The 15229-nt window shown below is 35.0% G+C and overlaps 1 long non-coding RNA gene across 1 annotated transcript; it reads right to left on the bottom strand.

Moving 5' to 3' along the window:
- Nucleotides 1-3542: 3542 nt before the first annotated feature.
- LOC148300140 (uncharacterized) lies at nucleotides 3543-8001 on the bottom strand. Its single transcript, XR_015838972.1, has 4 exons — nucleotides 7862-8001; nucleotides 6348-6386; nucleotides 5270-5335; nucleotides 3543-3645 (listed from the first exon to the last, which is right to left on the bottom strand). It is a non-coding gene; the product is annotated as an uncharacterized LOC148300140 (long non-coding RNA).
- Between the last annotated feature and the right edge of the window lie 7228 nt (nucleotides 8002-15229).

Genomic DNA, 15229 nt, shown 5'->3' with positions numbered 1-15229 from the left:
AACAAATTTATGAGGCGAATGTAGTTGGAAAAAGAAGCAGAGGACGACCGAGGAAAACTTGTCACAATCAGGTATGTCAAATACTTGAAAGCGGCCGGGTCAGGAGTCGTAATAATCGTCGGGTATGTATGAGGAGATGCATGAATGTAGAAGAGGCAAAGAATGTTTGCAAAGACAGAGTGGTGTGGCGTTCAATTCTCTCTGCCTACCCCTGCGGGGAAGCGGCGTGATGGTTAGTTAGTTAGTTAGTTATATCAGTAGGTGTTGCGGCGTTTTTATAATGAAAAATCTATCTTTTAAAGGAATCACATAACATTTCATACACATATTTTTTACTAATATATGTATGCACAGGGTGGCACAAAATTAATTACCCTATCGGAAGATGTTATAATTTTGGCAAACGGGTCGTACGTCAATCATATTTGACATTTCGCTCTCTTTCAACAACGACATATATAAAAAATTGACAATTTTCAGTTGAGCATGTTTTCGGAATGCCCAGAAAATGTACTATATCCCAGCAAAAGGGGCATATTTTTAACTTAATATTTACCCGCTACAGGGCAGAAAATGTTGTTTTTGCATTTTGAAGAAAAGGTATTGTTTAATTATTTTTTTAAAATATACTTAATATTTTTCAAATTAAGAAAAAACATTCAGGTTTTACCTAAAAAGATCTGTAGTACAGTAAAAAGTTCAATAATGGCTTGATATTTATTTTGAATACATTTCATTATATTGTTAAACTTTAAAAACGATCTCCTGAGAAATCAAGTTTTTTTTATATACGACGTTCTTGAAAGGAGTGAGCGATTTGTGATTTAGACAGCGGCAGTATACAAACGGATTGATAAAACGGGCATAAATGAGTATCAACACTGGCGGCAGCCACTCGACAGCTTTCATCTTTTCCACCTAACAAAAAAATTGTTAGGGTGGAGACTGACCGGAGCCATTTGGCTGTAATGCGTTACGTTACGATGCGAGCATTCAGGCAGTCAGTACAGCGAGCCGAGCGCTTCATCCATAGTTTCACATGCTCGCTGATGCTCGCCGCGAGCAATGTTACGACGTAATGCTCCGGTCAGTCACCACCCTTAAGGTCCAAATAAAGATTTCCGTCTCTTAATTTTTTTTTATTTAGATAAAAAAAAGTATTCAAAAATAAAATTCCATGATTAATTTTGCGCCATTTGTCCGCCTTCGTAGTGTAATGGTCAGCACGCTCGGCTACCGTTCTGGAGGTCCCAGGTTCGATTCCCAGGGGGGGTAAAATAAATATAAGTGTTTTTTTCACCGTAATATTTATTCAATATTACCCTGGACTGGTACCTGAAGCGGAGGGCTGATCACCTTTCCTTCATGTATGAACAATCAGGATAACTCTGCATTTATATGACGCAGTGCCCTATGCACCATTGGGGTGCGGATAAGGGTTTAAAAAAAATAAAAATAAAATTGCGCCATTCTGAATCGGTTTGTATACTGCAGCTGTCTAGTCCATAAATGTAAATATGAACGATGCCATTTGCAAATTATAACATCTTCCGATAGAATGATTAATTTTGTGCTACCCTGTATGTTTTTGAGTTATCCAACATCCAAGTATCTCTGAAATCTAGCTACAGCTTATGCAACACCACTTACCATGTTATCAGGCTCCAATTTTTGAGTTTTATAGTCTGTTCCTACTCGAGTGGGTTGCCTTAATTTCATGTGATTCTTGAGTGAAAATTCTAGGCAAAAACAATCGCTATATGTACATTGTATACGTATGTATGCATTTTTTTTTTAAAGGAATATTTTAGAGGCTTGTCTGCAGGTAGAATAGTGAAGATAAGGAAAGCAGATGTGAAAAGAAACATCACAAACACCCAGACCAACTGAAAATAAATATTTCTGGAATTCATTTTGCAATTGGCGGGGATGGAACCCGCGACGCCAGTTTTGCAGTCGAGCGTCTACCCAATTACGCCACAGCGATTGTCTGCGAGTAGTTTTTTTTTAAATTTAAAATATAATATTGATTTAAATTACCCTCCGTAGTGTAATGGTCAGCACGCTCGGTTACCGTTATGGAGGTCCCGGGGGGGGTCAAATAAATTTAAGTGATTTTTTCATTTTTAATTTATGTTCTAAATGTTGTATCAATCACTGATTTTTTGAGTCTACAGAGTTGTATTTTATTGTTAAAAAACACATAAAAATCTATTTTTAGACAATTGTTTCTCCTAGTTGTGGCATTTTCAAACGAATGTGAAGATTAAATGGACTGATGGTCCCTCACACTCCTTTGAAAATGCCATAGCTAGGCGAAACAATCCTTACAAAATAGATTTGAGTGTTTTTTTAACAATAAAATACAACTTCGTAGACTCAAAAAATCAGTGTTTGATTCAAAATTTAATACATAAATTGAAATGGAGTTCTACAAATCAAACGCGAAATCTATAAATACATTATAAAATTCATTGTTGTCGGATGGCAACACTGTTTCCCCTTCTTTCACGGATCCAATATCTAACTAACATTGCGTCAATTTGATGTAGTACCCCATGCACCATTGGGTGCAGTTTACCGTCGATAGTTATGAGAAACGAATAAATCAGACGCTGGACAAAGGTTGTTGATGTAATGGACCGTGATGATAAAACTAGTGGCAATGGACAGGTAATCCAGGGTTCTGCAGTGGAGACCATGGGACATGGAATAGGCCAGCCCTAAAAAAGTGGGCTGATGACACTGACCCCATCGCGGATAATAAATGGGTCAAAAACACCCCAAACTACAGACGTTTCAAGTCAATAGAAAATGACAGCAGTGGAGAGACAGCTGATAAAGAAAAAGCAGTTAGATTAGGTCGCTCCACTGTTGACTGTATGTTATTTGTCACAAATCCCTGCATTTTAACCCTTGGTGTACACATCGCTCACTCCTTTCAAGAACGTCATAAATCAAAAAACTCGATTTTTCAGGAGAACGTTTTTAAAGTTTAAAAATTTAACACATTTGAACTCTTTACTGTGCAACACATCTTCTTAGGTAAAACCAGAATGTGTTTTCTTCATTTGAAAAATATTTAATATATTTAAAAAAATAATTAAACAATACCTTTTCTTCAAAATGCAAAAACAACATTTTCTGCCCTGTAGCGGGTAAATTTTAAGCTAAAAACATGCCTCTTTTGGTGGGACATAAAACATTTTCTGGGCATTCCGAAAACATGCACAACTGGAAATTGTCGATTTTTGATTTATGACGTTCTTGAAAGGAGTGAGCGATATTTGTTAATGATTAATTTTTAATATTTTATCGATGCACAACAGTGGTAAGAGCCACTGCATTAAAACAATGCAATAATAAAAGCAAATATGTTAACCCAACTGGGAATCGAACTCTGTACACTGTGGACAGAAAACAAGACACTGACTACACTACAAAGGGGGATGATGACACCCACGGGGTGTGATAATCATAATTATCAAATCAAATGGAACAGATAAGAAAAGAGCATAATAAAAAATAATGAAACACATACATAAGATTCATAACTTTATTCATTAAAAAGCTCATACATAAGTTTGGTGACTTGCTTTACTTGTAATTGACATTCTCCTTAGGCATGCATGCTGATGGAAACATCTGGAAGAAAAATAAAACATTAGTTATGAGAGAAAAACACCACGATAATGTAATTATCACCACGAAAAAACACCACGATAATGTAATGATAAACACACATTGTTATCAGGCGGTTTTTTTATCAACCCCGATCCTAATTAGTATACTAATCAGGGTCGTATACTAATCCCTTAAGTCTTATTATTATGAACTTTTCCCTTCCGGTGCTAAAATAAAATGCGCGTCCCGGTGTTGGGTAGTCACTACACAATCAAAGATTAGCAATTTGAAACAGGAAAAATACAGACATTCATAGCTAATCCCCTAAATTAATTATAAATGAAGTCAAAAATTATAATAATTTAGATTTATTTGCTGAAAACATTAAAAAAAACCATCTGGCATAGGTCCACCTTTGTCGGATGTCCAAAAACTACTGCCGCTAGCCAAAGAACATTGAGCTTTGAGCTCCTCACGATTGCACAGTGCAAGTATGCAAGAGTGAGATGCGAATATAGTGTCGCGGTTCCTGAACACTGTTCACGCGCTGTTTATACGCGAATTTGTTTCCGATATTCACAAAACACCTCCATCCAATGTACCTGATAAATTCTGATTATTAATATTATATTTTAAATCAATGCGTAAATATGTTATGGAGGAATACCTAAAATATTAACCTTGTATTTATAGAGATATTATGGTTATTAGAAGCAATGTGTAAAAGGTACACAACACCGGGAAGGGAGGGTTAACAGTAACCGCAAACCCAATTCCGATCTGTATAATGTTTTTTAGGATCTCGCGCTCTACCAAAAGTAAGCAAATAGAATGCTTATAAGCGTCTCCCGCTCTCTACCGACAGTGTGTAAATGACGCTTTTAAGCATTTCCCGCAAGCAATGTGTTAAAACATACCAAATAAACAAAAGTATTTTCAATACACATGAGGTAATAGAATGATTTAACTCTTGAGTTAAGTTATCCAATCATAGAGAGAGAAAAAGAGAAAACCCTTATCCGAACCCAATGGTGCATAGGGCACTGCGTCATATAAACGCAGTGTTACCTTGATTGTTTACACATGAAGGAAAGGTTATCAGCCCTCCATTTCAGGTACCAGACCAGGGTAATATTAAATAAATATTACAGTGAAAAATCACTTATATTTATTTGACCCCCCCTGGGAATTGAACCCGGGACCTCCAGAACGGTAGCAGAGCGTGCTGACCATTACACTACAGAGGCGGACTAATCCAATCATAACGGCTATATATTATATAAATGTTTGTATCCAGAATGACGTAGCGTATCCCGCTGGGACATAGAGATAGAGGTCCCGGGACAGCGTTTAGCCACTCCGGAGAGTTGTTCTGCTTCCATTGCACCGCCCACACCGTCACAGGCCCCCAAACCTCCCGAGGGAGGCGGGGGGGCCTGGGAGGGGCACGTGTTGTGCTGGAAGGGAGGGGGGGTATCAACCGCTCAAGATAACAATTGAAAGTTCTTACATGGGAAAGATATTCCAGATTATTTGGGTGGACAAGCTTTCTCTAAGATTCACAGGGTGATCACAAAGTCAAAAAACGAGAATATTGATGCGTTTATTCGTAGTAAAATGTTAAAATAATTTAGGAAATACTTACATAATTAATTTACGCAGCAGCAACAGCAGGAAATTTTTAATATCCTTGTGTATTGTGGTCGACAACCTGAGAATAAGAAGAAATTGATTACACAATTTGAAAAATATACCAACATTGAGCAGTCGTGCATTTAATATCAGAAAACTATTTATCGACACAGGCGTTCAGAACAGGTCTGTGAATTTCTCATCATAGAAAAAATTTACTTTTTATTGTCTTCGAATACAAATTATTTAAAAATAAATATATAAATCATTGATATAAATAACCAACCTATGACTATCACGAGGCATAAGCCCTGTAAATACCCAGACTTCCAAATTCTTATTTGTCAATGTCGAGATATGAAAAAAGAGTTACATATTCTTGCTGTATGGGCGAACGTATGGAGAATACTGCAAAGACATTTTTTCTTTTTTAACCGGATCCACGCGGCTCGCATAAGCGTATGTGTTTTAACAAAACATGACCCATACGCGGCTGACATAAGCGTTTGTGTTTTCACTTTGCTCCAAGTTTCGAACCTCAGTTCAACTTGGAGGGATTTTTTCATGGTGTGGAACTTTGGATAAAATAATACGTCAATCCTCGGCCTTATGACATCTGTTGAAATATCTGACTAATAATTTGTAACATCACAAGGATAAATAAAACATCAGATCCCTGATTTTCCTTGCTGTCGGTAATTAGTCCGCGCCATAATCATGCCCTATATCTGTCTCACTCTCGATGCTACGCATCGCCAGTGGGTAAGAGTGACACACGATGCGTGCTTTGATTTATTTATGTTACGATCTAATTTGTTTATATTACGATATACTTCAAGAATAATGTGACACAAGTGTATTATAGAGTACCAAAAAGGCACAATGAATCCCATTGAACGTTTTTGTTTAGGAAAATAAATCGTTTCATAACTAAATACATGATAAAAGTAATCATTTAAAAAACGGCGAAATACAGCCGCGCACGAGCGTCTCTTAGGAACAAAGTTAACGCGTTTAAAAGGTTAATTCTACCAAGCATGATTTAATTTGTCATTTCTTATGCTAATAATAAAAAATCATTTCCATCTCACCATTTCTAACAACTGATAATGCAGCCATCAAACTCCCATCTGTAAAAAAAAAAATGCAAACTGAATTAGGGAAGGGTTTTCAAATACTAAAATAGTACAATATAAGATTTTTTCATCAGAAATCAAATTGCTACAAGCTTATATACTTCAGATCAGGTCTGTGATTAAATTATCATCATTAAAGACGTTTAGGATATGGCTCTTTACAAACTGACCAGCACACTTCTATAATTCTTGCGGAAAAAAAATTATCTGTGGGGAACAGTTGAGAAAATCTAACACCTTATTTCTTATGTCATTCATGCATATTTATCATCTTATATTCCTATTACTGACATGATATCCATGTGCCCTAACGTAAAGTGCTCTATCTACATTTTTGTCAATTTTGAGATATTTGGTGTATGTTATCAACTGACTGTTAACTACAAATATAAACAAACAAAAAAATATACATAAAATAGATTACGCCTAGTTTCCAGGCGTACAAGACGCTATCTAAATCGAATTTTCGAAATGAACTGAACTCCTAAAACGCGAACTACTTAATTTTGACAAAGCATAAAATTTTAAAACGATTTAATACATTATTTTATCGTGTTTTTGCATGTTTAATACTTGTTAAGTATTTCAGATAAAACCGTTAATCAATAAAAAAAAAAATATGTTGAAAAATGTTCTAAGCTCTCTCCTGTAAAGTAACAGATTTGCAGATAGAGTACTTTACGTAGGGGCCGTCGATATATGCGTTGATGCATTTTTGGGTTTTAAATCTTTTTCACAAATTCCAAAATGTCATTATGTAACCGCAAACCTTATTCCAATGTACAATGTTTCTTGGCGTTTCTAGCGCTCTACCAAGAGTAAGCAAACAGAACCAACCTCTACCAACAGTATGTAAGACACTTTCAAGTGTTTCCCGAAAACAATGTGTTAAAAGCATCGTTGACTTTGTGGTATGGTAATGTAACACTCACCTCATCATTCGTTGTTCACTTTGTGTAATACCAGTTAAAAGTTTAAACTTAAATGTTTTTAAGTGGTGTTACACAAAGTGAACAATGAATAAGAGTGTTACATCATTTTCTATTCGCTTTTCCGAATTTTTAATTTGGGTTAAGGTCTTAAAAAGTAATTTATCAATTAGTGACGTCAATGTCACTAATCTAAAAAAAAACAATATACTGTAGAACGAGGCTACTTGAACATTGATTTGTTACTTGAGCCCAGTACAAAAAAGAGATTTAAATCTGTATTTGGTCTACAATAATGAATGTATCGTGACAATAAGTGTCACCTGTCAGGGAAACAATGAAATATGTCAATTCGTTCATTATTGTTGAACAAATACAGATCTAAATATTTTTTTTGTACTGGGCTCAAGTAACACGGTAATCTATTGTATAATCTAGATTCTAGATAAAAATTACAAGCCATTTCATAGAGTGAATTTACTGAGAAAATATCTTTGTATTAATAGTTATTATTTTACAATTTAAAAAAATATTACTTACATTTTTAATAGGGTGGGGGATGAGACCAGAATGGAAGATGTTTCGGGTTACAGCAAGATGTGTTACACAACTGTAAAAAATATATATACAAAGAATGAAAATGTGTTCTTTTTCAAGTCATACAAAATATTGAATGTAATTTATCATCAGTCCTGTTGAGCTTTGACAACCATCACGAATCTGTATGGATTATAAGTTTTATCATCATAGTATTCAAAATAAACTAAAATCATAGTATTCAAATTAAACTAATAAACTCATTCATTTTCATTCAAACCCTTATCCGCACCCCAATGGTGCATAGGGCACTGCATCATATAAACCCAGTGTTATCTTGATCGTTTACACATGAAGGAAAGGTGATGAGCCCTCCGCTTCATGTACCAGTCCAGGGTAATATTGAATAAATATTACAGTGAAAAAATCACTTATATTTATTTGACCTCCCCTGGGAATCGAACCCGGGATCTCCAGAACGGTAGCCGAGCTTGCTGACCATTACACTACGGAGGCGGACATAAAATCGGTCTTATAAAAATACTAGCTGTATCTAGCCACACGTTGTTGTGGCTCAGTCTGGTTAAATGAAAAAATAAAAATAAAAATTGAAAGCACACATTTCTGTATATCTATATACATAAATTCACAATGAAATTCACAATTGAAAAACTACAAGTCGAGAATGTAAATAAGTCGTATGAAAGGGAAGTGAATGAAAGATTGAATGTAAGGAATATGGATATGAATGTAGACGATACCTGGGAGCACATCAAATCGTGTATGTATGAGTCAGCAAAGAGTGTATGTGGAGTTGCGATCCAAGGTAGAAAAAAAGGAGATGCATGGTGGGATGAGGGCATGAAAGGACTTGTCTCTGAGAAGAAGAATGCTTGGCTAAATATGTTAGCAGTTAACGATGTTAAGAGTGAACTTTTTAAAATAATGAAAGATCGGTATAAAGAATGTAAGAGAAAAGTGAAAATGGGAGTAAAAGAACGGAAAGATCGTCTAAAGAGAGAAGAAGGTATGAAAATGTCAACCCACTTTCAAGAAAACATTAAGCTTTTCTGGAAAGAGGTAAAGAACGCAAAAAATGAGACTGAAAATGGAGGTATGAAAGTTATCAAATCAAATGATGGTAAAATATTGACGAATGAAAGTGAAGTGAAAGAAAGATGGAAAGAATACTTTATGGAAATTTATGAAAGTAACGGCAATGTCTCCACCGAGACACCCATAGAGGCAAGGGTGAGTGAGGGTATGGTATGTGAGATAAGTATGTCAGAAATAACGAATGCCTTAAAATTAATGAGGAACGGTAAGGCTGTTGGGTATGATAATATTGCTATAGAGTTTGTAAAATGTGGTGGACTGACCACCCTCACATGGATTCACAGACTATTTAACCTGTGTCTTGAGGAAGGATACACACCTCTGGATTGGAGACGGGCAGTAATCATGCCTCTATTCAAGGGAAAGGGATCTCTATAGTAAGATTATAATTGAAAAAGTTAGAATGGTGACGAAAGAACGGATTTGGGATGTGCAAGGTGCTTTTATGAGTGGAAGAGGTTGCACAGATCAAATTTTTGCACTACGAATGCTGACGGAAAAGTTTTTGGCTAAAAATCAGAAACTCTTCTGTGCTTTCGTGGATTTGCAGAAAGCGTATGATAAGGTTGATAGGATAAAATTATGGAGCGTGCTGGAAAAATATGGAGTAGACAATAAACTTATACAAGCAGTTGCTTCCCTCTACGAGGGCAGCACAGCTAGTATAAGAGTGAATGGGGACATTACATCATGGTTTGCAATATCCAAAGGCGTAAAGCAGGGATGTGTAATGTCACCATGGTTGTTTAATCTCTATATGGACCATTGTATGAAAGAGATTGAAAGTATGGGAGTCGGAGCGAAAATGATGAATATAACTGTTAGTTGCTTGCTGTATGCGGATGACGCCGTACTGCTAGCGAGCAGCGCGGAGGACTTGCAACTAATAGTGTCAAGAATGTACGATGTATGTATGGAAAATGATCTGGCAATGAATGAAGGTAAGTCAAAGGTCATGGTGTTTGAAAGAGAGAAAGATTTGACAGAATGCAAGATTATCGTGCACAATGAATCCCTAGAACAGGTGCAAGAATTTTTATATCTAGGAAGCATGTTCACAAGGGATGGAAAAGTGGATAAGGATATTGAGAGAAGAGTGAATGCAGGGAATAGAATAAATGGTGCTTTTAACAGAGTGATTGGGAATAAGAGTATGTCCATGGAAGCCAAGCTAGCGGTTCACAACGGCGTGCTAGTACCGACACTAATGTATGGAAGCGAAACATGGAACTGGCAAAGGAAGGATGAAAGCAGAGTGAATGCTGTTGAAATGCGCTCCCTCAGACGAATGTGTGGAAAATCATTGTATGACAGAATTAAAAACGATGATATAAGAAAGGAATGTAAGGCTGAACGAGGAATAATTGAAAAGATTAGAAAGAGCTCTTTGCGGTGGTATGGACATGTGGAGCGAATGGATAGCGAGAGAATGACTAAGAAAATATATGTGGCGAATGTGAGAGGGAAAACAGAACGTGCACGACCGAAAAAGACTTGGCACGATCAGATCAATCAGAACCTAAAATCTGGCGGTGTCAAAAGTCTGCGTAATCGGAGGGCATGTATGACTAGATGTATGGATGTGAAGGAGGCTAGGAGTGTATGTCAGGACAGAAGAGTGTGGCGTTCCATCCTCTCTGCCTACCCCTGCGGGGAAACGGCGTGATGGTAGTAGTAGTAAATTCACAATGCTTGTGAAGCAGTAAAAGTTTTAAAAATCTATGAATCAAATTAAAAACATTGAAAATCCTAGCGACAGCAGCTGTCGAGAAAAAATTTGTTCGGCACGAGTGATATTTTGTGTAACGTTTGTTGCTGTTAAGTTCAACAGATAGCGCTACCAAAAAACTGATATTCAAAAAAGGGACATTTTTCACCTGATAATCAGTTACATTTTTTTACAAAAAAAAATATGCACATATTCATATGTAACATTGTGCCAACATTTTAAGCATCGATGAATAAATTTAGGAGATTTCAGATTTTGAACAAACATTAACGTTGCTATTTTCATAGATAAATTGACTACAAAAGTCGTGTGTTACAAAGAGCACCAATCAATAATAATAATAACAATTTGGATAATTTATATGGCGCCATTTTCATAAAATATTACCTCGAGGGCACTTTAATAAATAAACAATAATAAAGCATTTAAATAATTGAGTTTTTATTCTAATATTTTATTTAACTGTAACTTACTTTTTAACTCATGTAGACTTAATTTTTTTCACATTTTCCACATTTTATTGATTACGGGTGATAATTGGAGAGAGACATCTGTGAAAATAAATACATAACAAATTAAAACAAGAAAAATAAAATAAAAAAATTGTTTTAAAAATGGGATATGCATCAGTCCTGTTGAGCTTTGACAACCATCACGAATCTGTATGGATATTGAATTTTATCATCATAGTAATTTATATCTTCTAAGTAATTTATTTAACTATTTCATGGGTGTCTATTTGAGGTGAAACATAGTTATATGAAAGAAGATGAAAGTCTGAGCATTCCAGAGCTCATGACCTGGCATTTAACCCTTTGTATTGTAAAGTCTAGTTAACCTTTTAACTACGTTAACTTTGTTCCTGAGAGAGGCCCGTGCGCGGCGGTATTTCGCCTTTTTCAAATGATTACTTTTATCATGTATTTAGTTAAGAAACGATTTATTTTCCTTAAAAAAAACGTTCAATGGGATTCATTGTGCCTTTTTGGTACTCTATAATACACGTGTGTCACATTATTCTTGAAATATATCGTAATATAAACAAATAGGATCGTAACATAAATAAATCAAAGCACGCATCGTGTGTCACTCTCACTCACTGGCGATGCTTAGCGTCGAGAGTGAGACAGATATAGGGCATGATCATGGCGCGGACAAATTACCGACCTCAAGAAAAATCAGGGATCTGTTTTTTATTTATCCTTGTGATGTTACAAATTATTAGTCAGATATTTCAACAGATGTCATAAGGCCAAGGATTGACGTATTATTTTATCCAAAGTTCCAAACCATGAAAAAATCCCTCCAAGTTGAACTGAGTGGGGCATGTTTTGTGAAAACACATACGGTTATGCGAGCCGCGTAGATCGGGTTAAGATCTAATTCCGAAACTTGATACTATTTTATTGTTCTTATATGATTCTAGTCCAAGCATATTATTTATTGATTTTTACAAAATAATAATTGGGAAATATTGTCCCAATAGTATTGGTGAGCGGGTCGTATGTGTCCCAACAGTATTTTATGAAAGTAAAATAGTGGAGCATATAAAATATATGTTGCACTAAAAAGAAAAATAAAAGAGAAACATCCTTGTAATTCAACATTTCTTTTTTCTCAGCCTATGACCGTAGAGTACTAAAATCCCAAATCCCGATGCATTTGTAAGCGTTTCAATTATTTTAGTAATTATTAGAAATTCTCCGGGACAATACGTCCCTAAAGTATTAAAAGGGTTAAAAAAAAAATACAAAAAAAAAACAATGTATTAATTCAGCATTAAAGTTTTCTTTTCTTGGTGCTATCGTGGCGGCACTCAAACAGTACGGCAAACGTTAATGTGATCACTTAAACCAGCCAAATGCCGGGTCGTAAGCCCTGGGACGCTCAGACTTCCATCTTCTTTCATATGAAGAAAAACTATAGATGTTCCATCTTAACACATTGCTTGCGGGTAATGCTTAAAAGCGTCCTTTATACACTGTTGGTAGAGAGTGAAAGATGCTTATAACGCCACCAAAAAACATTGTACAATTGGGAATTGGGTTTGCGGTTACTTGTGATTAGTATATGACCCTTATTAGTACACTAATAAAAATAAAATAATGTCAGGGTTGAAGAAAAAACTGCCCGACAACAGTGTGTTAAGTAGAGACACCATTATATTGACATTTAGGGTGATTATTCCAAATAATAACACTGGGCGACAATTTTCAACTTTTATTTTGTAACTGGCATGAAAATACCTGATCTTTATGCACTTTGCACAGCTGAATTAAAAAACGAAAGCAAAAAAAATGCAGGACGTCAGATTTTTTAGTTATGGATATTTTTAATTCTGATATTGACTAAAGTTTATCTTATTATTTAAGTATAAATATATATAAACATATAATGCTATCGTATGCAATATTAATAAGTTAATATATTTCCACTGTTACTCCATAATTATCAATACTTTTTGTTAATCCCTTAGACTTTAGAATAAAGCATGTCTAGATACCAACCACTATTACGGTTTCAACGTAAGTGGTCCATACAAACAATAATATGACGGTAATATCAAAACTTGACGTGATACAAGCTTGTCACCATATAGACTTTGAATGAGAACGATTAACTTAGTCCAAATCAGTCATCAAAATTTCAGTTACAAAATCATTGCTGGCCAGTGTAATCAATTGTAATCACATTTTAATGTAAGATGAATAAAGTTTATGTATAAATAATAAAAATATATTTACCATGATTTCGTATTTCAGTGTTATAAGTTCTCCAAAGATTTTCACTTGAAAACATCTGTTGCTTCTGAAATAAAACAAAATTCTACAATTAGAATGAGAAAATTATTCTACATAAGGCAATTCTTTAAATTGATTCATCAGTCCTGTTGAGCTTTGACAACCATCACGAATCTGTATGGATATTGAATTTTATCATCATAATAAATTATCTTAAAAATAATGTTTAATTACCTATAAATCCAGTAATGAATGTTCCCAAGGATTAATGAAACTGCCAATGTTTCTATGACTGTTGTTTGTTGATAGTAATAAGAGATTTTTCAATTGATTTGCAATTTATCTTTTTCCTTGGCGTTTTTTTTTAATATATATTATTTTAAGTTAGCTCATCTTATGTTCAGTGTACAAACTAATATTAATAATATAATAATAATCCCTTTCCACACCCCAATGGTGCATAGGACACTGCTTCATATAAACGCAGTATTATCTCGATCGATTACACATGAAGGAAAGGTGATCAGCCCTCCACTTCAGGTACCAGTCCAGTGTAATATTGAATAAATATTAGAGTGAAAAAATCACTTATATTTATTAAACCCCCCTGGGAATCGAACCTGGGACCTCCAGAACGGTAGGCGAGCATGCTGACCATTACACTACGGAGGCGGACAGAATATTTCTACTTAATTTAACATCGTATCTGCATCATTTTCAATTATCATTTTGTTCGCCTCCGTGGTGTAATGGTTAGCATGTTTAATCAACATGATGGAGGTGCCGGGTTCAATTCCCAGGGGAGAGTGAAAATTAATATTAATGATTTTACACTCTTATTTAATAAGTTAAGTTAAGTAAATAATGTTTATTTAATATCACCCTGGACTAGTCACCAACATTTAAACAATGTTTTTTTTTTCAGATATGATTTAAATATGTGAAATAATTTTGCGCATTTTCAATTGTAACTTCACAGTGCATTAACAAATAGAGTATTAGATAATTTTTTTGTAACTAAATTGTTTATAGCTTTGTAAAAAAAAATTTTTGTTTATAATAAAATTCACATAACAATCGCTTACATTTTTGACAACTTATAATGCGGCCGCAAGATCTTCAAGTCGGCAGTTTAATCTGAAAAAAAAAAATTTAATATTTTTAATACACTTTCCAAAAATTGAGAATGTGAAGGACAAAAGTGAGATTGTATCAGAAATCAAATTGCTACAAACTTATATATTTCAGATCAGGTCTGTGATTAAATTATCATCATAGAAAAGATAAAACACATTTAAGATATCGCTTACTCTTTTCAAGAATGTCATAAATCAAAAAACTTGATTTTTCAGGAGAATGTTTTTAAAGTTTAAAAATGTAATACAATGTATCAAAAATAAATGTCAAGCCACTTATTGAACTTTTTACTGTGCAACAGATCTTTTTAGGTAAGACCTGAAGGTTTTTTCTCCATTTGAAAAATAATTATTTTATTTCAAAAAATAATTAAACAATAGCTTTTCTTCAAAATGCAAAAACAAAATTTTCTGCCCTGTAGCGGGGTTGAGCCGACCTGTTGAGGGGTCCTCGGACCTCAGGCCTCGGGAGCGCAGGGCCAATCACTCTGCCTCCCTAAACCCTTTGATTACGATAAGTCCACGAAATGCCTCGGACACCGGCTTCTCTGGCACCCCCCGACCCGGCTGTGGTATTAGGACTGCGCTCACTAAACGGCTCCTATCCAACAATTCATCTTTCCGCATTGGAACGTACAATGTGCGGACA

The sequence above is a fragment of the Brachycentrus maculatus genome, unplaced genomic scaffold (genome assembly GCF_059751285.1).
Source record: "Brachycentrus maculatus isolate JH-2025_06_01 unplaced genomic scaffold, ASM5975128v1 h1tg000817l, whole genome shotgun sequence".
Classification (NCBI taxonomy): Eukaryota; Metazoa; Arthropoda; class Insecta; order Trichoptera; family Brachycentridae; genus Brachycentrus; species Brachycentrus maculatus.
Note: the sequence above shows the minus strand (reverse complement) of the source record. Positions and strands in the feature narration are given on the sequence as shown.